Below are 25,155 nucleotides of genomic sequence, written 5' to 3' on the forward strand. Positions count from 1 at the left end.
TTGGAGGATTCCCTTACCTGTTAGTTGTGTGACTTTGGGCAAATCTCTGAACAACTCTGAACTTCCATTTCCTCATCTCCAAAATGAAGATAATCAATCCTATCTCATAGGATGATGAAGGATTTGAAAGCACTTTTTAAATGATAAAACAGTATGTGAATCCAAGTTTTCCTTTTTTATTTACAAGAGAAATTCAAATCCAAATACAGTGTTGAACATCTCTCTGTGCTCAAATATTATTCATCACCAATGCACTCTAACTTCCAGCTGCCCCAGCCTTGGTCACACTCGTGCTGCATCTGTCCTAAGAATGTATATTCAGAGTGCCTTCTGTGGGTGTTTCCCAAGGCTTCAGTTCTGTGATCACAAGCCTGAGAATGTTTGCTGCATCTCTGATTTGAGAAAGCAAGCCCTTCGATTAGTTTTCTAAGCACCATTATACAAAAGGCCACACAGAGACTACATTCAGATGTCTGACGGCCATCTTGAGCTTGACTCTTGATTTCTAACCTCTCCAGCCTGTTTCTTCACTAGTTCCTCGCACCTCAGCAGACAGCAACTCCATTCACTTTTCCCCGTCCATGTCCAATCCATCCCCCAGTCCTGTCACTGCTGTCTTGAAATACATCACTCATACAAGCTCTTCTTGCCTCCTCCCCCAGGGCCACCCTACTCCACCCCCCAAGTACCCTTGGTCTGGAATACTGCCAGTCTTCACTGGTCTTTTCCACCCTTACCCCTTTACAGTCTATTATTCCTGCAGCAACCAGAGTGACCCTTTAAAGATATAAGTTAGGCCAATCACAGAGACCCTTTCCTAGCTCATTAAGAATAAGGGCCAAAGTCTTAACCACGGTCTACAAGACCCCAGCTGAGCTGATCTGGCTTCCCACTACCTCTCAACTTCATTTCCTTCCGTCTGCTCAGTTAATCCAGCCACTTTGGTGCTCTAGTCCACCAATACCCTCTTGCTTTGGGAAAAATTTGTGCTTGTCATTCCCCTTGCATGGATTATTTTTATCCCAGATGCTCACGCTTCATTTTTTTCACTTTACCCAAGATTCTGCAACAAACATCATTTCCTTGGAGAAATAATCTCCTGATCTCTTCTGCTGCTTATTGTTCTTCTTAGCACTGACTTATATTATATTGTTATATTATACCGTATTATATTATGCCACACCATACTGTATTATATTATTGTTTATTGTTTGTCTCCCTACTGGAATATAAGCCCCACAGGGGCAGATATTTGGTCTCTTTCATTTGTTGCCGTATCACCAGCATTTAGATTAAATCAGTACATTGTAGATGCTTTCAGAGGCTGTGTGACACATCCTTGAAACCATCAGGAGACCAGGGCTGCCTTTCAATTGTGGGCATACTTGATCCAGCTTGGTCGATGGTATAATCGAGTTTAGAAAGAACCATGTATCAACCAAAAGGTATCCTGCCTGGAGCTGAGAAATAAGGAGTGATTGAAGAGCACAAAAGTCCTAGCTCACAGGAGTTAAGTAACTTGCCCAAACTTACAGATAAAATATAGAAAAATTAGTATTTGAACTGAAGGGGCTGAGAACATGCCACCCCAAAATATGCCACTTTGGCATATTGATTATTTTGAGCTGAAGGCACATGCAGGAGGGGTTCTCTGACCTCCCCCTTTTGACCTAAAAACAGGTTATAAAGTTTCCTGTAAGCAAGGTGACCTCCCTGCACCAGGAAAAGAACATTCTTATCACCAGGTGAGTTGACACCAAAATGTATCTGTACAAACAAACCTATTAAAATAATCCTTATATTCCATTAGTTTCCCCAATATATTTCCTAGTCACTTTTCCACAACTCACTGCCCCTAGAAGCTTAAATGCCTTTTCCTTTGTTTTGTCACTTTTCCACAAATTTATCATTCCTTGTTTAAAAGGGTATATAAGCTCTTGGTTCTAAGAGCTTCTTAGGGTTTTCATTTTTCTTATGGAGGCTCCTATGTACATGTAAAAATATTAAATAAAATTTGTATGCTTTTCTCCTGTTAACCTGTCTTATGAAAGTTTAATTCTCAGGTCCAGCCACAAAACCTAAGAGGATAAAGGAAAAATTTTTCCTCTCCTATAGAACAATACTGTAGACAATGCTACCTCCCTAATGCATTTAAACTGAATTGAACGTTCCTGCAGTAGCCCCCAGATGTAGGTGAGTTGGACCTCTGAGTTAGTTCCTGCAGTCTGAAAAGATACCATAGAATTTCTAGAGCTGATAAGCAGAGACATTGAGCCTGGACAACGATGGCCACTCCAGGGACCTCTGGTGGCTGCTACCTCTGACACCCAGGAAGCTGTGAGAAGTGTAGCCTCCTCTCAGGCCCTAGGAGGGTCTCCAAAAAGAAGATTCCAGCCTATTGGTCCAGCCTGAGCAGGTATCATGGAATTCACCCAGAGAAAAGGTGAACTTTAGCTTCATTAATGATTGTGAAATTCTGGCGTTTGGTTCCTAGCGACTGCTTCTTTCCTCTAATTCTCTTGAAATCTCTCAGCTATGAAAGCTGGTCACCAGGAAGATGTTTGTAAATATCCCTCAAGGGGGCTGTCCTCTGGGCTAGAGACAACGTCCTGACTCCAGAGGCTTACCAGGTCCTCTGAAGTTGGCAGAGGAGATGGGTCAATGTTTGTCCACATATCTAAGGAAGGAGATGTTTTCATGCAGGCACCACTAAACCTCGATAAAGGCACTTCTCGCCTGTCTTGTAAGAGGCTGGGTCCTGTCCCTTCTGTAGCTCCCAAATCCTAGCACACTCTGAAGTGAACTGTCTTCACCAAGGGCAGAATAAGTAAAAATCCTCATCAAGACGTTTTGATCTCATACAAATATCAGTTCTGATGATCTCCAAAACTCTCTCACTGTGCTTTGCACAGGCATTACCAATAACCAACGATATTGTTCTCTCCCGGGCATGCTGAGAGAAAAAGCTATTTTGCTGAAGATTGTTTCTTTGACATTCACGCTCCAACAAGGATAGTCTCTTCTGGGCCTAATTTGACTTCTTTATGTGCCAAGAGGAAACTTTCTATCTGAAGGGCAGGCATACAGATAACTGAAGAGCCTTTAGGAGGTACTTTATAATTTCCTTGAATTTCCTAGAATGTTTGGAGAATAATGTGTATTGATTAGCTGTCTCTTTCAAAATGCTTACACTTCTCCTACCCTTTTATTTTTTTAAGGGAATTAACAGTGAAGAGAAAAAATAAGAATATACCGACTCACTCATCCATACATTTCCATGAAATGTAACAGAGTCCATGCAAGGACAGTGGAAGCCAAGTGGCTATTCCTGATGAATTTGGAATTGAGGTCATGGAAATAAGAGAGATGGCAGTGACTCCTTGAGACCATGTTATAATCTGAATCTGACACTAGGATGGCCAGCGTGGTGACTGCATGGCAACTTCAGGAGGCAAGAGTTGAGATCAGGGGCACGTGACCTTCAGCTGCCCGGCACAAAGGGAAGGGGAGTTCTGAGCATACCACAGACCTAGTCTGTGTCATTTAACATGCAGAGCATGACACTCCTAGGGCAACGTTCTCATAGAAAATTCTGCTTCCAACCAATGAACTGGCACAAAACAAAAAAATTAAAGCTATGACCAACGATGTCACATAACAGCAAAACAAGCAAGTCCGAAGGTTGTTTTTTTTTTTTTTTTACTATAGTGCCCTATGTGCAGGGCTTCTGAATTTTTTTTTCCTCCAGCCTAGGCCTTACCTGGTCACTCCAGGAGATCGACATTTTAGCATAGCAAAGACTACACATTCATGACACATTAATGAGCCATGGCTGAAGTTTTGCTAGTGGAAAGAGCACTAGATTTAGAGATAGGAGACCTGGGCTGTATTCCTGATTGTGGCTACTAGCTGCATAACTTTGCACAAATCACCTAATTCTCTTAGTCTTGTTGCTACATCTATAGAATGCAAAACCTGGAAAATATAAAGGACTAATCTTATGAAGTAGGCATTATCATCTCCATGTTACAGGTGAGGAAACTGTGGCCACACAGTTAATAAGGAAAAGAACCTAGGCAACGTAAGATTTTTTAGATTACGTTTCTAGTGTCTGTCTACACCATGATTTCCTGAGCTGGCCTTGACCAAGAAGGAGAAGGAGTGATCAGGAGTGGACTTCACAGCGTGAGAAGCCCAGGAAGGGGTGTTAGCAGAGAGGGGAAAGAATGGCAGCGAAGCTACTGCTTATCCACCCAACACTCAAGTCCACTCATGCTCTTACCCCTTGGATACACTCTCTGGCTTCTAAGGTGAGGAAAAGACCAGTCCCTAAATCTCTGAGGACCAATGCAAATGGACGTGCCTCACAAGTAGAAACAAAGGCCTGGAGTCCATTCAAGGAACTAGAGCCTTTGATTTTACGTTAAATGCATTTTACATTTAATGTACTGTGAGGTGAGTAATTAATTAATGCACAGAGCATTAAAAGTCTCACATTAAACTTCACTGAGCCCAGTTTTGAGTGTGAGGTAGCAAAAAATAACAGCTCCTGAAACCATTTTCTCTTTTTTTCAAGGTGTCCTTTAGGGAAGTTGGAGTTACAACAAAAGAAGTAAAAGTTTGCTTTGGTCTTCTTTCCAGCTTTCCTGTAACTTCTGGGTCCACCCTCAGTGCCAGCAACAGCCCAACCTCCTTTCCTCTGACAAGTCTCAGTCACAGCCTCACCTCCTAAGGGAAGCCTTCCCTGGCTGCACCCAGAGTCAGGGGACCTATTCAGTGTTCCCACCCAAAGCACCAGGAATCTCTCCTCTACAGCATATCTCACGCTTCTACTTGTTCCATTAAATTTTGGTAATTATTGGTTGAGTGTCTGTCTTCCTGAGAGACTCTGAACTTCTTGAGGACAGTGACCGTATCTGTTTTGTTCACTCCTGAGTCCACAGAGCCAAGGGCAGTACCTGGCACCCAGCAGTAGGTGTTAGCTGAACTGCGCCCTGTTCATTGGTTTCTCCTTCCACCCCAAGGTCTGAATCACTCACCACCAAGAGCTATTCACAGGGCATGCATGACGTGTGGCATCGTGTTGGGTGACTTGGAGCCCAGGAACTCATCTTCACTCCCGGAGTGAGCTGGCACTGAGCCAAGAGGCACCATTGCGGCATCTTGGAAACAACACTGCATTTGTAGTCAGGACACCCTGCTTCAAACTTGTTTCCCCATCTGTAAAATAGGAATATAAACACCTAATACACCTACCTCACAGAGTTGTTCTGAAGATCACATGAGAAAAATAAATGAGAGAAGTTTCTATATCATGCAGCATCTTGCCGTGAATGCCCAATTTTTACAAGTGGCATGAGAGGAAGGTGACTTCTCCTAACCCCCACAGCAGAGCTCTCTTGTGGCTCTCTTTATCACCTCCTCCTCTCCAAGCCCCTCACAGGTGTGTGTTCCCAGAGCTCTCATGGCCTACCCCCTTATTTTACAGATGAGGAAACTGCAACCCAGACAGAGGAAGAAGTGACCTGCCCAAAATCTGACATGGAGTCAGAGGCAGAGCCAGGACTAGACCCTGGGCATCTGTGTCCTTTCCACCTATCCACCTTGGGCTGCCTCCTTCCCATGTCTCCTTGAGTCAATTTCCATACCCCTGGATGGCTCCTTCTGCCCCTTTTGAAACCATTCCTACCCTCACTACACAGACTACAGATACACAAAGGTGCCAGCTCAACTGTTTGTTAAACATGAGTTTAGTTGGGATGTATAGTTGTTAGAGGGCCCAAAATATTTTTGCCTAGGCCAGCTTGATCCTTAATACCCCTCCCATTTTCAATTCACTGATTATTTTAATGAGGCACCTTACCAGCATCCCCTCTTACTCTCTCCCTGCAAAAATAAACACATTTTTCCTCTATAGAAGAGAATTTTAGATTCACTGTTACCTGATCATTTCATGCCTGGGGAGAGGAGTCTTAGCAGATCAAAGCCCAAGTGTGTGGTGCTGAGGTAGGGACGGGGAGAGGGGGATCACGAAGGAGGAAGGGTAAATAGTGCAACAACACCAACCGAAGTAATGGCACCCATTCATTGCACTTTCTATAGCAGTGCTGTGCTAAGCCCTTAGCCTGTGCTATTTTTGTTCTAAAAACAGACAGTAACGGGGTGTACTATGTTGAATACTGCCCCCCTTAAATTCATGTCCACTTGGAACCTCGGAATGTGACCTTATTTGGAAATAGGGTCCTTAGAGATGTAATTAGCTAAGATGAGATCATACTGTAAAAGAAGAGAAAACAGAGACACAGACACACAGGAAGAACAGCATATGACTACAGAGGCAGAGACTGGAGCGATCCTTCTACCAGCCAAGGAATGCCAAAGATTTCTGGCACCTGCCAGAAGCCAGGAAGAAGAAAGGGAGAACAGTTCTCAAGAGCCTTTGGAGAGCGTACGGGCCTGCTGACACCTTGATTTTGTACTGCTAGCCTCCCAAACTGAGAGAGAAGAAACTGCCGTTGTTTTAAACCATCTACTTGGTGGTAGCTTGTAACAGAAGCAATAGAAAATGAACAGAGGAAGTATTAAAACTCCCACAACCTAGATAAAGTTAGAAAGTGTTTCAAATCCAGCATCTTTGAACTTGGTAACAACAGTAGAAGGAAGCGGGGGGGATTCCTATGATTAGTCTCCATTTCATGGATTAGGCAACTGAGGCCAGAGATGTAAGACAAAACGCCACAGTCACATAAGAGTAAGCATTACAGCTGAGACATCCATTTCAAGTCAGGCCCAGAGAGATGCTGCCCTAAAACACAAATACCCTTCCCATTGCCCATCCTTTGCTCCCTCCTCCGAACAGAGGGGGAAGATCATATCTCTTTCCCAGCATCATCTGGGGCAGGGCACACTTCACAAAAGCATGAGCTCTCAGGCTCCTCCAGCCCCTCAGCCAGGCCTGTTTCTGGGTGGCAGGCCCACCCTTCTTAGATCTAACTTCCTAATTCTGACTTGCAGGGACCAAAAGAGAATCCAAAAAACTCACAGATCTTTGGTAAACTAGGAACATAGACTTGATCTAATAAGACAAAATTGGACTACATTTGAAAAAAGTAGAGCGCAGTCAGCTTGTTATTTGGCCTTGAATGTGAAAACACTTCAACAAAAGTGGTTTCTCCTTATCATTAATTCTCTTAAAGAGAAATTTACCTAAAAGTCATCTCCCTTAAAGTGTTTTGAAAATTAGATGAGATTAAAACAAGGATGTTAAAATGAAATTAAGCCATTGTTTTAGGAGGCAAGATTTTAGCTAACTGACCTGGAGCCTTGAATGTCAAGCTGAAATTTTCTAACTATTCTAGAAGCTACAGCAGAGATCATCGAAGGGCTGTGAGTCAGGAGTGATGTGCGCTCTGGAAAGGCTAACTTGGCAGCCATGAGAAGGATGGATTAGAGGAGAGACTGGAAGACAATTTGAGGAGGTTGTGGTAAAGGTCCAAAGGAGAGAGCTGAAGCCAGGGCTGAAGTGGGAGAGGATGAATGAAAGCGGAGATCAAAGACACATGGCTGGGCTTCCCTGGTGGCACAGTGGTTGAGAGTCCGCCTGCCGATGCAGGGGACACCGGTTTGTGCCCCGGTCCGGGAAGATCCCACACGCCGCGGAGCAGCTGGGCCCGTGAGCCATGGCCGCTGAGCCTGTGCGTCCAGAGCCTGTGCTCCACAACGGGAGAGGCCACAACAGTGAGAGGCCCGCGTATCGCAAAAAAAAAAAAAAAAAAAAGACACATGGCAGATGTACAATGGCATTTACTCATGGCTGATTGTGGGGAATCAAATGGGATAAAGCCTGGATTTTAACAGTCAATGAAAGTGAAAGGAGGAGAAGGAGCAAAGGTAGGCAGGAGGATGAGTCTGGTTTTGTCAACAAGGAGGCTGATGTGACCATGGGAACCCTGGCCAGTTATTTGAATTGTGGTCTTCTCATTTCTGGACTTTGTTTTAGCGACAGAAATATAAACTCCCATCTTATTTAAGTCATTGATATTTTGGAGTTTCTGTCTCTTGCAGTCAAATATAAGCCTAATATCAATATTGGGGCTCTTTCCCCACAACTACAATCTCCTTTGAAAAGATAACACTTCATCCCCAGAATGTTCATAGTTTTAAAAGAAGCTGCTTCTCCCTCTCAGAGTTCTCATATTCAACCTATCGTCAAAGCTTACAATTTCTCCTTTGAAGATAACTTTTAGATTTGCCTTTCTAGTCTAGCATTCTTGATGATGCTCTTGTCTATGTGACCACTCACCTGGTACAGCATCCTCCTCTCCATCCCACCAATGCAGACACTGCTAATGGCCTGTCGTACACTGCCCTGATTGACAGCCCTGCAACCTGCCCCAACAATTCCAAATGCCCCACCTGACTTTCAAGATCCTGCCAAATCTGGCTTTGACTGATCTGACATTATTTCCCACCTTTTACCGACATGAATTTTAGTTCTAATCAGACCAGTCTTCCTTCCAAAATACTATACCCATTCTGAGCTCCACAATTCACTCTACTTATTCTACATGGAATAGCTTCTCACACTTCACTTGGCTACAGTGTGTATTTAGCTATCTCCATCTTTCAAGGACTTGAACAAATTAGCCACCAGTTAGGAGCAGGTATGACTTGAACCAGGACAAAAATCCAGTAAGGCTACAGGCAAGCTCCCAGCCAGATATCATAAGCAACTAGAAAGCAGAGATCCCATCCAGTACCTCCTCAACATCAACCCCTTCCCGTAGTTCTGAGAAAAGTGGTCAATACTGAATCTGGAGAGATTCTCCAAATGTGGGAAGAAAAATAATGCAAAATGAAAGTGAAATCATTTAAAGATTTAGAGACAAATAACTAAAACTAAAACTAAGTGATAGGCTCTCCCACATAAATATAATTGGATTTAAAAACTAGAATCTACCACCTCATACCCTTTAGGATGGTTACCATCAAAAAATAGAAACTTACAAGTGTTGATGAGGGTGTGGAGAAATTGGAGCCCTTGGGCACTGTTGGGAATGTAAAATGGTGCCGCCGCTGTGGAAAACAATGTGGCAGTTCCTCAAAAAATTAAAAATAGAATTACCATATGATCCAGCAATTCCACTTCTGGGTATGTATTCAAAAGAATTGAAATCAGGGTTTTGAACAGATATTTATACACCCATGTTCATAGTAGCATTTGTTCACAATAGCCAAAAGTTGGAAATGTCCATTGATGGATGAATAGCTAAACAAAATGTGGAATATACATACAATGGAGTATTATCCAGTCTTAAAAAGGAAGTTCTGACACATGATACAACACGGATGAACCTTGAGGACACTAGGTTAAGTGAAATAAATCAGTCACAAAAAGACAAATAGTGTAATCCACTTATATCAAGTACCTAGAATGGGTAAATTAATAGAGACAGAAAATAGAATGGTGGTTGCTAGGGGCTAGGCGGGGGAATGAGCAATTATCGTTTAGTGGGTTCAGAGCTTCTGTTTGGGAAGATTAAAAGAGTTCTGGAGATTAGCTGCATAACAATGTGAATGTACTTAACACTACTAAACTGTACACTTAAAAATGGTTAAGATGGTAAATTTTATGTTGTGTACTTTACATCAATTAAAAATAAATGTGTTTTTTAAAAATTAGAATGTATAGTATTTGGTGTTCAATTCTGGAAGCACATTTGAATCACCTGGGGAATTGTTAAAACAAGACATTGATTTTTCCCTCCCCTCCCTTTCTCCTCCCCTAGAGATAGTTATCTCATCAGTTTGAAGTAGAGTTGTGGATGATTCTAATGTGTACCTACAGGAATCACTATAGCACAGGAATTAGGAAAAAAATGTCAGTGATCTCACACATACTTTATAGACATGGAGTCTTAGAAGAAATGTGTGAGAGCAACAAGAAAGAGCTTAGACTTCAGTTTAACATACCTGAGGTGGATTCCCACCCTACTACTTCCTAGCTTTGTGACACTGGGCACCTTATGCTTCAGTGCCTGGCAAAGTACTCAGTGTCTAGCCTGATGCCTGGCACACAGGAAGCTATCAATAAATATTAGATTAAAAAATAACACATCTCTCTGGGAGCGTAATGACAATATTGTTACATTAGTCTGAGAATTAGCTACTAGAAACAATAAAGGTAAAGTCCCGGGCTTCCCTGGTGGCGCAGTGGTTAAGAGTCCGCCTGCCGAGGCAGGGGACACCGGTTCGTACCCCAGTCCAGGAAGATCCCACACGCCGCGGAGCAGCTGGGCCCGTGAGCCATGGCCGCTGAGCCTGCGCGTCCGGAGTCTGTGCTCCGCAATGGGAGAGGGCACAACAGTGAGAGGCCCGCGTACAGGAAAAAAAAAAAAAAAAAAAAGTAAAGTCCCAAAATAGCACATGGCACACAGTAGGCATGCAATAAATGACAAATATTATTACAAATATTATGGAAAGACCTTCAGAGATCATTTAATTCAACCTCATTTAGCAGATGAAAACAATGGGGACCAGTTAAGAGAAAGGATTCTTTACCCATGGTTCATTTTATTATATAATAGCCTTCCACGATTTAAACTTCTGTTCTCTGATGTTGCCTACACCAAGACTTCCAAATATCAACATTGCTGTTCAAACCATCACTTATGACAAGAATTGGGATGTGTTCTGATAAACCTGTAGGTGCCTTGCTCAGCAATGTTACATGGGCAGAATGTATCTCTTTATGACAATCTGTGGAACATCAAATCTTAGACTTGACACTCCACAGGTCTGAGTCACTATGTATCGAAGGCAATTTCCCTGGGTTCCCTGGGGACTAAATCACTCCTTGCTGGTTTTCAAGGGTTTTCTCTAAAATGAGGCTTCAAAGCTTCCAAACTGTCAAGACTTCAGTGACCTACCAACCAACCGTGGTGCTCCATGGCTCTCAGTTATTCACTGACAGCCCCTACACAGTGTGGTCAGAGGAAGGTACTCAGACCACCTCTGGGGCCCATTAAAAATGAAGATTCCAAGACCTGAGGTCAATCCTGCAGCCTCCATTTTGCCAGACTCCCAGGTTACTCTTATGCATGTTAAAGTTGAGAATCATTGTCATTCCAGGAACCATCTGGCAGTTCATTCATTCCAGTGTTCAATATTTTACTGAGCAGGTACTCCATGCAGGCCCTGTCTTTGGCACTATAGACAAAGTAAAAGAAGACATTGTTCCTATCCTCAAAGAACTCAGAATCTGCTAGGGGATAGACAAACTACAGGTGATATAGTACAGTGTGGTCATTCAATCATTTCATCATTCACCAAATAAATATCAAGAGCCCACCATATTCTAGGCATAGATTCACATACAGAAAGGCTGTACGGTATAGTGGTTAAGCCATGGACATGGCATCTGCACTGCCTAGCTCTTATACTATCAGCATGACCTTGGGCAAGTGACTTAACCTTTGTATGTCTCAGTTTCCTCATCTGTAAAATGGATACAATAATGACACTTCTCTCACAGGATGACTGTGATGATCCAATGAGTTAATAGATGTAAAGCCTGGAATAGTCTCCTGGCACATAGTAAGTGCTGAGTAGATTTCTATAGGAATCTAAGCTTCATGAAGGCCAGGATCTTTGTCCCTTTTATCCCTAACACGTAAAGTGGTACCCGCCACATAGGAGGCAATTACTAAATAATTGTTGAATGGATAAACGAATTTCTGTGGGAGATTGCCATCAACATGGCAAACTGAGCTGTAATTAACTGATTCTTCTCCTCACTTTCAACACATATATGTTGAGAAATATAAATAAACATTTAAAAATACATCTATGGTCTCAAAATAAAGATAAATCCTCAGATACTGAAAAATCAAGGAAAGAAATCACAAGTATAAGTGTAAGCAGAAGCTGGCACATTAGAAGTCTCAAAAATTGCCAATTCTAATGATGGTGGTGGTGATGATGGTGATGATGTTGATGCAGCTGCCTGAAGATGACGGCTGGATGAAGATAAGTCTTGAGAAGAATTACGGGGCACAATCTTCCTAGACCAACTACATGGGAATTCATTCTCCCTGCTTTTGTCTGTGATAAATATCACCCACATATTTACCAAATAGATTTCAACATCCATGAATGTGGAGCTGCCTAGCTCATCTCTATCTCACCTGTTCATCACATGATCACTGGATTTCATACACTAAACTAGTCCCAGAAATTTCCCTGAGGCACTTTTTCCTGGTCCTGGGTCATCCATATACAAAGTTGTAAACTCACAGACTCTAATGTTTAGAAGAGACATAACATGTCAAGAAGTTCAAACTCTCAGCCAGTGTTTCACTTCACTGCTCACCACAGCTGCTAAGGTTGCTCAGCCTACTGATCATATCTAAGGAAAGGATTCAAACTTTCATGAGTTTGTTAGAAGAGATTAACATTGAGACTTCTTACAGCCTGCTATAACCTGTTCTAGCTCTAGCTGCTTGGGATACCAATCTATAAGGGATGATAAAACATTAGAAAAATAGTAATATGGCACCTGAAAACTCAGGTTTCTACATGAATCCTTTAAATAACTGGCAAAATGTAAGTGGGACCCGCTGAAAACAACGTTAACACATTGGAATAGAAATTTAAAAAGTGTTCTCAACTGGCGTTAGCCAATCCAAGGTGAGCATTTTCATTTTTTGCATGTGCAAAGTATACGGTGAAACTACTGGATACACCACCAACTCTGAGACCAGCCAGTTAAAACCAAATAGTTCACGGTGCAGTGCCGTTCACTGGGAATGAGGGATTCGTTTTATTATTTCAAATGTAAACACTTGGCCTTTCTCACCTTCTGAGATGGCCCGCCCTCTGTCTGTGGAGTGTGTTTCTCTCTAAATAAATCCACTTCTTACCTATTACTTTGCCTCTCACTGAATTCTTTCTGCGATGAGACATCAAGAACCTGAGCTTCATTAAGTCCTGAAACCAGGTGTGTGATCTCAGTTGGAAGACTGTGGGTTTTGGCTGGGTTTGAGTCCTGGCAGCGTGGGTTCAAGTCCCAATCTGGGTTTTGGCTGGGTTCGAGTCCCAGCAGTGTGGGTTTGAATCCCAGTCTGGGTTTTGGCCGGGTTTGAGTCCCGGCCGTGTGGGTTCAAGTCTCAATCTGAGGTGCACGATTTCAGCTGGTGACCACGAAGGGACAGTGATAAGGTAAGAAAATGTTTGAGAGTTAGGTCTTGGTCCTACAGAGGCCCATGGGATGCCACAAACCAGGCACACTGGGGAGGAAGCTCTGCTGCTGTCTGCTCATTTTTGACTGGCAGGTCAACCCCATATACTTATGCACATCCAACAGCAGGTCCAGGACAGAATTGTTAATCTCTATACTCTTCTCCTTGACTCTGAGGTTTTTCTCCTACATTCTTGTGTTCTTATTCATTCCTGCTCTATTTCTTTCTTTCTTCTGTTAACCCCAGAAGACCTGTGTGACCACCAAGGTGTACTCTTTATTGCTTTTACTCCTCTCCCTCTGACCCTTACAAATGCTGACCCTTTATTCCCAACTGATAGCTAGACCAACTCCTGCTCATCGTCAACACTGTTGGGGATGTCTTCTGTGACATTTTTTTTGCGACTTTTTGGGAACTAACACTGGCTGGGAGACTACCTTGGAAAGGATAGTGTCTAAAATCATAAGTGCAAATCTTCTGACCAAATTGCGCAGTGGATTTTGACTTAAGAGTGGAATTTTGGATAGCCTGGGAGTTAGAGACGTCACCTCAGGCTTGTATGAAGTGGGTCAGGCTGCATCAATCCCAACCAATACCCCTCTGGGCCATATACTCTGGGATTGGGAAAGATGTGGACAACAGGAATTAAAAGGAAAAAACTTATTAGGTTATGTAATCAGGTTTGGCCACAATATGAGTTAGGAAATTTAAAATGAAGTGAAGTACCGTATATTCAAATTTTCATGGCCTTGCATCTAGGCAATGAAATCCAAAAGGAATTTAAGGTGTGTATAGCTCAGAGGGATAACTCTAGGAAGGACACAGAGGACATTTTAACTGACCCACCCTACAGGGCCATGGATCCTGAACAAACGTGGATCCCTCCTCCTGCTAGGTACAGGTCCTTTTGACTATGCATTTCATAGCTCAGTCTGCCCCAGACATCAGGCGTGAAATTCAGAAAGCAACTGCTGGTCCTCAGACTCCAGTGATTGTTTTGTCCCAATTGGCTTATTTGGTTTTCAGTAATAGGGATATGGCCAAAAAGACTGAACGCACCCAGAGAAATATGAAAAAGGCCCAAATGATTGCAGTGGCTTTGTCCACTCAGAGACCACTAAAGGGGAAGCCGGTTTTTCTGGACCAATCTGGCCCTGGCAGACCACAAGGCCCATGGGTACCCACACAAGGCCAGCATACCCTGTGTGGACAAAAAGGGCACTGGAGTGAGGATTGTGATCGATGTGCCCTTTGCATACAGCCAGGGCATTGGAAGAGGGAATGCCCCAGATGCCAGAGAGCGAAGGGGGCCCCTCGGCTATTGATGGTTTTGCAATCAGAAGACTGAAGGGGCCCAAAGCCGAAAGTGGCTCTGCCTAGAGATACCAACTACATAACTAATGTCGAGCCTTGGGTGGTCATTGATGTGGCGGGCCACTTGATAGAATTTCTTATAGACACTGGTGCAACCTTCTTGATCTTAACCCAAAGGACTGGAAACTCTGGCAATCATAAGGAATATGTAATTGGGTTGTCAGGGAAGAGACACAGGCACACTTCCCTGGAACTCCTTTTGTGCAAGATCAACGGCCAGCTGTTATTACATGCCTTTCTGTTTGTGCCTGACTGTCCCATCCCTTTAGTGGGAAGTGATTTATTAACTATGTTAGGGGTCACTCTGTTTCTCGAGGGGCAAGGGAACCACCCTCATCACCAAATGGTTCTAACAAAAAGCAAAAAAGAACAGATAAAATCTGAAGCTAAAATAGAAGCCATAGTAGACCCTGGAATGTGGAATATCGAGGTTCTGGGCTTAGCCAAAGATATCCAGCTGGTGATTATTAAGTAAAAAGGGTTACACAGTGTCTAAATATAAGGTACAAATTTCTTAAACCTAGGGAAGATCCTCAAAAATGTTTGTAAGTAGATTATCAAAATAGGAGGCCACTGGTCTGACTAAACTGACCATAGCTGATATTCAGAGCCTGACAGGAATTCTGGAAGAGGCCTTCTCCCCTCAGCTAAATGAGGAAAAGTAAAACTTTCCAACTTAGGTGAATGGGTATGTCAGTCCTTCAGTATCCTTGAGGTAACCACCCAATTCTTTGACAAAGAAAACAAAACTGTCCTTGTCTTACAAATGTAGTCTTTATAGGGCCAGAGGTGTGGCTCCAAAAATAATCCAAAACCCAGGAATCCTTTTACCACTCCTCAAACCTCCCCTATTTATCTTAAGAGGCTTGTAAATATTAAACAAAGGGGAAACAAAGTCATCTCAGGAGGAACTTGCCTGTACCTTTGAGATGCAAATGTCCTATCTGGTCTTCTCAGGAACTCTTCTCTCTGCCATCTTTTTAAACTGCAAATTTTAAGAAGAGGGTAAAGTAATTTAGAACTTGACTTGTCAAGGATAAATAGAAATCTTAAGTGTCTTGTCTGTAAACACTAGTTCCATCTGCTAGATTGATCTGTTCCATCTGCTAGAAGCCCAATTTGAATCCAACCCCTTGTAACTGATGGCTTTTATGTTGTACCTGACTTAGGGCTGAAATTTTGGAATGGGAACTATGAGGCCTCTGTGTTTGTTTGTGTGTTCATATGTATCTATATGTGCGTTGTAGGTATATGGTATTGCCAAAAATTAATCGTAAAAGAGCTCTACTTAATTGTTTTTTTAAAATTAAGCCCTTATGGAAATACTCAGAAATAGAAAACAATCTGGCCAGAATAAATTTCAGGTTCATGTCATCTGGAAAATATTTAATACTAAACTGATATCTGCTATTGAAGGTGGCTTAAACTTGTTGGTTTGATTAATATAGGCGTGTTAGAGTCATCAATGCTAACTATATTACTTCTGTTGTACCTAGGTTTATTAGAGGTCAAATAAGACCTTATTCTATCTGTTACAAATTTGTCAACAAGAGAAGTAATTCAATGTGAAAAAAACTTTTAAGAAAAGTAAGATATGTGTTTTTAGTAAGAGAAGGTGTGAAGAATGAAAAATACTGAAAAGAGTTACGCATGATCAGAATTTTCTAAGACTGGATTGAATTTAGTTGGGTAAATGGATTTTGTTAGGAATGGGCCAGCACAAGACTGGATTTGGTTTCTTCCTCCAAAGTATTCTTGAAATGCTGCTTTTGACAACAGATTGTGTGAGTTTCTTTGCCTTTAAGTGACTTGTATTTGCTTTTGAGATCTTTTGTAACTTTGGTTAAGGAGTAAGTATTGTCTCACAGTGACCTATGATCTTATTTGATCAAGTATTTTAAAACTTTTTGACAAACTTCCCAAATATCAAATTTTAATTAAGTTTCTTTTGATTTCCAGCTAACTTTAGGGTACTTTATAGGTCCCCTGAGGTATCTTAAAGAGAAATATATAACTAGGATTATTTGGTATGTTAAGTTAAATGTAATAATTCGTAATTCTGGTTATTGTGACCAAGTTTCTTTATCGATTACACTGTAATCAGATGTTTAACCATGACTTTTAAGTCTTTTGTCATTTATAGATATTTTTGTACTCTGATGCTGTTACAAAAAGTGCTTCATCATCAAAGAGATTCACAGAAAGGCTATGGAAACAATTACAACAGTTCCACACCAAGATGATGGCTATGTGAGGATTCCAGCCCATACTGACTTAAAACAAGGAGCTGCCCTGCCCCTGGAGCCCCTAGATCAGGCATCGGAGATTTTTACTCCCTGACAGACAAGGTTGATGCCCCTACTCAGCCTTGAAGCAGTTACCGAAGACAGACCATCACCCTTCTGCTTCCCATAAGAATATGGGAGTAAACTCTCTGAGGGGGAAATAAAACAGGAGGGAAGGAGGCAGGGCACAACCTTTGAAAGAATGACATAGCCCGAGGACATGACATAAACTGATCAGAACCAAATGGGTCCAAGATGGCGGACAAGTCAACTTCCACTAGACCTTGAGCCTCAGTATACACTCACATCAACAAGCTAAATGACACACCCACAGGTGCCATGACAGTTCCAAGACCAACCATAAGGATCAAAAAGTGGGCGGTGGCCCAATTCCTGGAAATCCCTGCCCCTTCCTAAAATAGCTGGAATACTCCTCCAGCAATTTTAGCCTATGAAAATAGCACTCATTAGCCTATGAAATTACCCAGTTCTATAAAAACTGACAACCCCATACCCTGGTGCCTTTCTCACTTTCTGAGATGGCCCACACTCTGTCTGTGGAGTGTGTTTCTCTCTAAATAAATCCACTTCTTACCTATCAAAAAAAAATATGAACACTTTAATATACCTCCCCCAAAGCTGATCTGATTCTGAACAATCATAATTCCTAGACAATTCTAAATAAATAAAATTGTTAGGATACACTGAGTAGTCTCATTTTTAACATAAAGAGGCACACCATTTTTACTACCAGAAAATCAGTTTCTCCCTGAACCTTCTAAAATATTAAATATTTAGAGATTCTCCTCTTCAAAAGCACCCACTTGTCTCTGTCTAGCCCTCGTTCTGTCATTGGAAACACCCTCTCATTACCTGCCTCCAGCCCCCCAAACATCCATACCCATGCTTGGTCGGCCTCTAAAAACCAACTTTGCTTCTAGACAGTCAAGGATTCCTGGAGGAAAGGTAACTACTGGGTGACCTCAGTTCCCCTGCCCATTGGCAGAGGCAGCACAGTACACTTATTAAGCCCCAGGGTCAGGCTACCTGGGTTTACTTGCTGGTTGGAGAATGCACGTCACCCCTCAATAACCATCTGACCCTGAGCAAGTTACTCAACATCTCTGAGTCTTTTACCTCCTCTGTGCCACAGGGATGACAGTCATAATACCTTACTTATCGTGCAGTTATGAGCTAAAATGAGGGAACACGTGGAAAGCATATAGAACAGTGCTTGGCACAAAGTAAGTGCCCAATACGTACTAGCTATTTTTTACTGTTGTCACTGTGCCCTCTTTGATCCTAGATGACTCTTTCCTCTCCACTCTATCTCAGGTTTGTGTCACCTCATAACCAAATTTCTGCCATGATTTGAGGCTAGGACTATGGAGATACAGTAGACATTACGGAAGATTTCAAGAAGGCAATAACATTAAAGTTGGACAATAAAAAATTTCTTTCCCTCTATTTGAGTGCTTATCAGAAAACTGGAAAAGGAAGAAATTAAAGAATTGCATAATCCCCTTAAAATTCTCTATAGACCAATCACGGTCCCTTCAACTTCCATCTATATATTATCAGATGGGTATATTTAGTACTCTCTCTCCCCATCCCAATATGTCACATCTTCCCAACCTTGTTTATTTGTCAGAGCTTTCCCCCTAACTTTATCTTTTCTAAACCTTCTCAGCCCAAACGTATGCCATGTGCCAGCTACAGTAACATCAGGGCTTAGCGGAGAGGAGTTATAGAGCCCTCTATTCCTAAGAATACGAGTAACTTTGAAGAAACCACACACTAGACTAGGTAAAAGTAAATACCTATAAATACTAGTTAGCTAAAAATAAAATAAAATAGCTTATTGGACTCAAATTGCTTTTTATTTGTGCCATTTCTGTCAGTGTCACACATAAATTTTAATTATACTAAAAGAAGAATTAAGGAACAACTGTCAGGCAGACAGACTGAAAGTGACAGGGTTGCTGTAGGTTATGAATGTTGTTCACTGCACAAAGGCAACCAGCTGAGGGGTTAGCGGGGCCTGAAATCCAGCTTCTCACTCAAAAAGCCATGCATCCTGGGACACGTGGAATTTACTCAGAAGGGACATATTTTTCTACTTCATACAAAGACACCATATGGGCTAGGAGTGGTTACATACAGGGTTATTTAGTAAATAAGCAAATATATTGAGGATAACGGGACCCAGATTTCTCACTGTCAGAGAAAAGAGTTTCAAATATGGAAAGGATGTTGGGTTGGTGGATGTATCAATGTGAACTCATGACATTTCATACAGATCGATATAATTTATGTGAGTCTGTGAAGGTGTGTACATGAATACATTTCCTAGCTACTTCCACCAAGTGGGTCTAGAATCCATGATATACCAGTAGCAATGATCATATTAATATTCTCTGATAAAAGGAATCAGAGCCCATTGGAAAGATAGAGGATTCCAGGGCTAGGACAACGAAAATACAAGATGAGTCAGGAACATCTTGTGGTTCTAGAAAGTAAGAAAGTGCTCAAAAATCTTGGGAACGTGTCAAAATTACAGAAGGCTAGCTTGAAAGGGTTCCCTCCTTCCACCTGTCTCTAGTCTCCCAAACACCCATACCCATGCTTGCCAAAATCAGGGAAAATATGAGAATCAAAATAACTATTGACAATCATAGATTATAACTCATTAAATAAAATTATAATCTAGTAATTCATACTGACACAAACGAATGAATAAAAAATAAATGGGAGAGAGGGAAAAACTGTACCTTAGAATACCAACTAATAAATACAGAATAATAAAAGTTAGAAAATTGTCATTTGGTAACTATCAGAGTAATAATTCAGGCAAAATGATCAATGGATGCTTACATTAATGGGTAAAAATTTAACGGGAACAGGATATTTCATCCCAAGGTATAACCCCATAAAATATTTATCAATTAGTGAATACAAAATACTTATTCATTAACGACAAAATCACTATTAATCTTTTTTTTAACATCTTTATTGGAGTATAATTCCTTTACAATGGTGGGTTACTTTCTGCTTTATAACATAGTGAATCAGCTATACATATACATATATCCCCATATCTCCTGCCTCCTGCGTCTCCACGCTATCCTCCCAATCCGACCACCCTAGGTGGTCACAAAGCACCGAGCTGATCTCCCTGTGCTATGCAACTGCTTCTCACTAGCTGTTCTACATTTGGTGGTGTATATATATCCATGCGACTCTCTCACTTCGTCCAAGCTTACACTTCCCCGTCCCCCCGTCCTCAAGTCCACTCTCTACGTCTGCATCTTTATTCCTGTCCTGCCCTTAGGTTCTTCAGAACTTTTTTTTTTTTTAGATTCCATATATATGTGTTAGCATGTGGTATTTGTTTTTCTCTTCCTAACTTACTTCACTCTGTATGACAGACTCCAAGTCAATCCACCTCACTACAAATAACTCAATTTCGTTTCTTTTTATGGTTGAGTAATATTCCATTGTATATATGTGCCACATTTTCCTTATCCATTCATCTGTCGACAGACACTTAGGTTGCTTCCATGTCCTGGCTATTGTAAATAGAGCTGCAATGAACATTGTGATACATGACTCTTTTTGAATTATGGTTTTCTCAGGGTATATGCCCAGTAGTGGGATTTGCTGGGTCATACAGTAGTTCTATTTTTAGTTTTTTGAGGAAACTCCATACTGTTCTCCATAGTGGCTGTATCCATTTACATTCCCACAAACAGTGCAAGTCAGTTTCTTTTTCTCCACACCCTCTCCAGCATTTACTGTTTGTAGATTTTCTGATGATGGCCATTCTGACTAGTGTGAGGTGATACTTCATTGTAGTTTTGATTTGCATTTCTCTAATGATTAGTGATGTTGAGCATCCTTTCATGTGTTTGTTGGCAATCTGTATATCTTCTTTGGAGAAACGTCTATTTAGGTCTTCTGCACATTTTTGGATTGGGTTGTTTGTGTTGTTGATATTGAGCTGCATGAACTTCTTGTAAATTTTGGAGATTAATCCTTTGTCAGTTGCTTCATTTGCAAATATATTCTCCCACTCTGAGAGTTGCCTTTTCATCTTCTTTATGCTTTCTTTTGCTGTGCAAAAGCTTTTAAGTTTCATTAGGTCCCATTTGTTTACTTTTGTTTGTATTTCTATTTCTCTAGGCGGTGCGTCAAAAAGGACCTTGCTGTGATATATGTCATAGAGTGTTCTGCCTATGTTTTCCTCTAAGAGGTTTACAGTGTCTGGCCTTACATTTAGGTCTTTAATCCATTTTGAGTTTATTTTTGTGTTTGTGTTAGGGAGTGTTCTAATTTCAATATTTTGCAGGTTGCTGTTCAGTTTTCCCAGCACCACTTATTGAAGAGGCTGTCTTTTCCCCATTGTATATTTTTACCTCCTTTATCAAAGATAAGGTGACCATATGTGCGTGGGTTTATCTCTGAGCTTTCTATCCTGTTCCATTGATCTATATTTCTGTTTTTGTGCCAGTACCATACTGTCTTGATTAGTGTAGCTTTGTAGTATAGTCTGAAGTCAGGGAGCCTGATTCCTCCAGGTCTGTTTTTTGTTCTCAAGATTGCTTTGGCTATTCTGGGTCTTTTGTGTTTCCATACAAATTGAGAAATTTTTTGTTCTAGTTCTGTGAAAAATGCCATTGGTAGTTTGACAGGGATTGCATTGAATCTGTAGATTGCTTTGGGTAGTATAGTCATTTTCACAACATTCCTTCTTCAAATCCAAGAACATGGTGTGTCTCTCCATCTGTTTGTATCATCTTTAATTTCTTTCATCAGTGTCTTATAGAATTCTGCATACAGGTCTTTTGTCTCCTTAGGTAAGTTTACTCCTAGGTATTTTATTCTTTTTGTTGCAGTGGTAAATGGGAGTGTTTTCTTGATTTCACTTTCAGATTTTTCATCCTTAGTGTATAGGAATGCCAGAGATTTCTGTGCATTAATTTTGTATCCTGCTACTTTACCAAATTCTTTGATTAGCTCTAGTAGTTTTCTGGTAGCATATTTAGGATTCTCTATGTATAGTATCATGTCATTTGTAAACAGTGACAGCCTTACTTGTTTTTTTTCTATTTGGATTCCTTTTATTTCTTTTTCATCTCTGATTGCTGTGGCTAAAACTTCCAAAACTATGTTGAATAATAGTGGTGAGAGTGGGCAACCTTGTCTTGTTCCTGATCTTAGTGGAAATGGTTTCAGTTTTCCTCCACTGAGAACGATGTTGGATGTGGGTTTGTCATATATGGCCTTCATTATGTTGAGGAAAGTTCCCTCTATACCTACTTTCTGCAGGGTTTTTATCATAAATCGGTGTTGAATTTTGTCGAAAGCTTTCTCTGCATCTCTTGAGATGATCATATGGTTTTTATCCTTCAATTTGTTAATATGGTGTATCACATTGATTCATTTGCATATATTGAAGAATTCTTGCATTCCTGGGATAAACCCCACTTGATCAAGGTGTTTGATCCTTTTAATGTGCTGTTCAATTCCGTTTGCTACTATTTGGTTGAGGATATTTGCATCTATGTTCATCAGTGATATTGGCCTGTAGTTTTCCTTTTTTCTGACATCTTTGTCTGGTTTTGGTATCAGGGTGATGTGGCCACATAGGATGAGTTTGGGAGTGTTCCTCCCTCTGCTATATTTTGGAAGACTTTGAGAAGGATAGGTGTTAGCTCTTCTCTAAATGTTGATAGAATTCACCTGTGAAGCCATCTGGTTCTGGGCTTTTGTTTGTTGAAAGATTTTCAATCACAGTTTCAATTTTAGTGCTTGTGATTGGTCTGTTTATATTTTCTTTTTCTTCCTGGTTCAGTCTTGGAAGGTTGTGCTTTTCTAAGAATTTGTCCATTTCTTCCTGGTTGTCCATTTTATTGGCATAGAGTTGCTTGTAGTAATCTCTCATGATCCTATGTATTTCTGCAGTGTCAGTTGTTACTTTGTTTTCATTTCTAATTCTATTGATTTGAGTCTTCTCCCTTTTTTTCTTGATTAGTCTGGCTAATGGTTTATCAATTTTGTTTATCTTCTCAAAGAACCAGCTTTTAGTTTCACTGATCTTTGCTATCATTTCCTTCATTTATTTCTGATCTGATCTTTATGATTTCTTTCCTTCTGCTAACTTTGGGGTTTTTTTGTTCTTCTTTCTCTAACTGCTTTAGGTGTAAGGTTAGGTTGTTTGAGATGTTTCTTGTTTCTTGAGGTAGGATTGTATTGCTATAAACTTCCCTCTTAGAATGCTTTTGCTGCATCCCATAGGTTTTGGTTCACTGTGTTTTCATTGTCATTTGTTTCTAGGTATTTTTGATTTCCTCTTTGATTTCTTCAGTGATCTCTTGGTTATTTAATAGTGTACTGTTTAGCCTCCATGTGTTTGTGTTTTTTACAGATGTTTTTTCCTGTAATTGATATCTAGTCTCATAGCGTTGTTCTCAGAAAAGATTCCTGATACGATTTCAATTTCCTTAAATTTACCAAGGCTTGATTTGTGACCCAAGATATGATCTGTCCTGGAGAATGTTCCATGAGCAGTTGAGAAGAAAGTGTATTCTGTTGTTTTTGGATGGAATGTCTTATAAATATCAATTAAGTCCATCTTGTTTAATGCATCATTTAAAGCTTGTGTTTCCTTATTTAGTTTCATTTTGGATGATCTGTCCATTGGTGAAAGTGGGGTGTTAAAGTCCCCTACTATGAATGTGTTACTGTCTCTTTCCCCTTTTATGGCTGTTAGCATTTGCCTTATGTATTGAGGTGCTCCTATGTTGGGTGCATAAATATTCACAATTGTTATATTTTCTTCTTGGATTGATCCCTTGATCATTATGTAGTGTCCTTCTTTGTCTCTTGCAATAGTCTTTATTTTAAAGTCTATTTTGTCTGATATGAGAATTGCTACTCCAGCTTTCTTTTGATTTCCATTTGCACAAAATATCTTTTTCCATCCCCTCACTTTCAGTCTGTATGTCCCTAGGTCTCAAGTGGGTCTCTTGTAGACAGCATATGTACGGGTCTAGTTTTTGTATCCATTGAGCCCGTCTATGTCTTTTGGTTGGAGCACTTAATCCATTTACATTTAAGGTTGTTATCCATATGTATGTACCTGTTACCATTTTCTTAATTGTTTTGGGTTTGTTAATGTAGGTCTTTTCCTTCTCCTGTGTTTCCTGCCTAGAGAATTCCTTTAGCATTTGTTGTAAAGCTGGTTTGGTGGCACTGAATTCTCTTAGCTTTTGCTTGCCTGTTAAGATTTTAATTTCTCCGTCAAATCTGAATGAGATCCTTGCTGGGTACAGTAATCTTGGTTGTAGTTTTTTCCCTTTCATCACTTTAAATATGTCCTGCCACTCCCTTCTGGCTTGCAGAGGTTCTGCTGAAAGTTCAGCTGTTAACCTTATGGGGATTCCCTTGTGTGTTATTTGTTGTTTTTCCCTTGCTGCTTTTAATATGTTTTCTTTGTATTTATTTTTGATAGTTTGATTAATATGTGTCTTGGCATGTTTCTCCTTGAGTTTATCCTGTATGGGACCCTCTGAGCTTCCTGGACTTGATTGACTATTTCGTTTCCCATATTAGGGAAGTTTCAACTATAATCTCTTCAAATATTTTCTCAGTCCCTTTCTTTTTCTCTTCTTCTTCTGGGACCCCTGTAATTTGAACGATAGTGCGTTTAATGCTGTCCCAGAGGTCTCTGAGACTGTCCTCATTTCTTTTCATTCTTTTTTCTTTATTCTGCTCTGTGGTAGTTATTTCTACTATTTTATCTGCCCGGTCACTTATCCGTTCTTCTGCCTCAGTTATTCTGCTGTTGATTCTAGAGAATTTTTAATTTCATTTACTGTGTTGTTCATCATTGTTTGTTTGCTCTTTAGTTCTTCTAGGTCCTTGTTAAACGTTTCTTGTATTTTCTCCATTGTATTTCCAAGATTTTGGATCATCTTTACTATCATTACTCTGAATTCTTTTGCAGGCAGACTGCCTATTTCCTCTTCATTTGTTTGGTCTGTTGGGTTTTTACCTTGCTCCCTCATCTGCTGCGCCATTTCTCTGTCTTCTCATTTTGCTTATCTTACTGTGTGTGGCGTCTCCTTTTCGCAGGCTGCAGGTTCATAGTTCCCATTGTTTTTGGTGTCTGCCCCCAGTGGGTAAGGTTGGCTCAGTTGGTTGTGTAGCGTTCCTGGTGGAGGGGACTGGTGCCTGTGCTCTGGTGGATGAGGCTG

The 25,155-nt window shown here is 40.9% G+C and overlaps 1 long non-coding RNA gene across 2 annotated transcripts in view; it reads right to left on the minus strand.

The window, feature by feature from the left end:
* Positions 1 to 25,155, minus strand: part of LOC109552347 (uncharacterized) — a 400,848-nt gene that overhangs the window by 82,796 nt on the left and 292,897 nt on the right. For both annotated transcript variants that reach the window (XR_012332608.1, XR_012332607.1), the window contains exons 4-5: positions 15,535 to 15,597; positions 5,040 to 5,220 (exon numbers count right to left, since the gene is read on the minus strand). This is a non-coding gene — a long non-coding RNA (uncharacterized lncRNA). The remainder of the gene's footprint in view (positions 1 to 5,039; positions 5,221 to 15,534; positions 15,598 to 25,155) is intronic.

Source organism: Tursiops truncatus, chromosome 6 (genome assembly GCF_011762595.2).
Source record: "Tursiops truncatus isolate mTurTru1 chromosome 6, mTurTru1.mat.Y, whole genome shotgun sequence".
NCBI lineage: Eukaryota > Metazoa > Chordata > Mammalia > Artiodactyla > Delphinidae > Tursiops > Tursiops truncatus.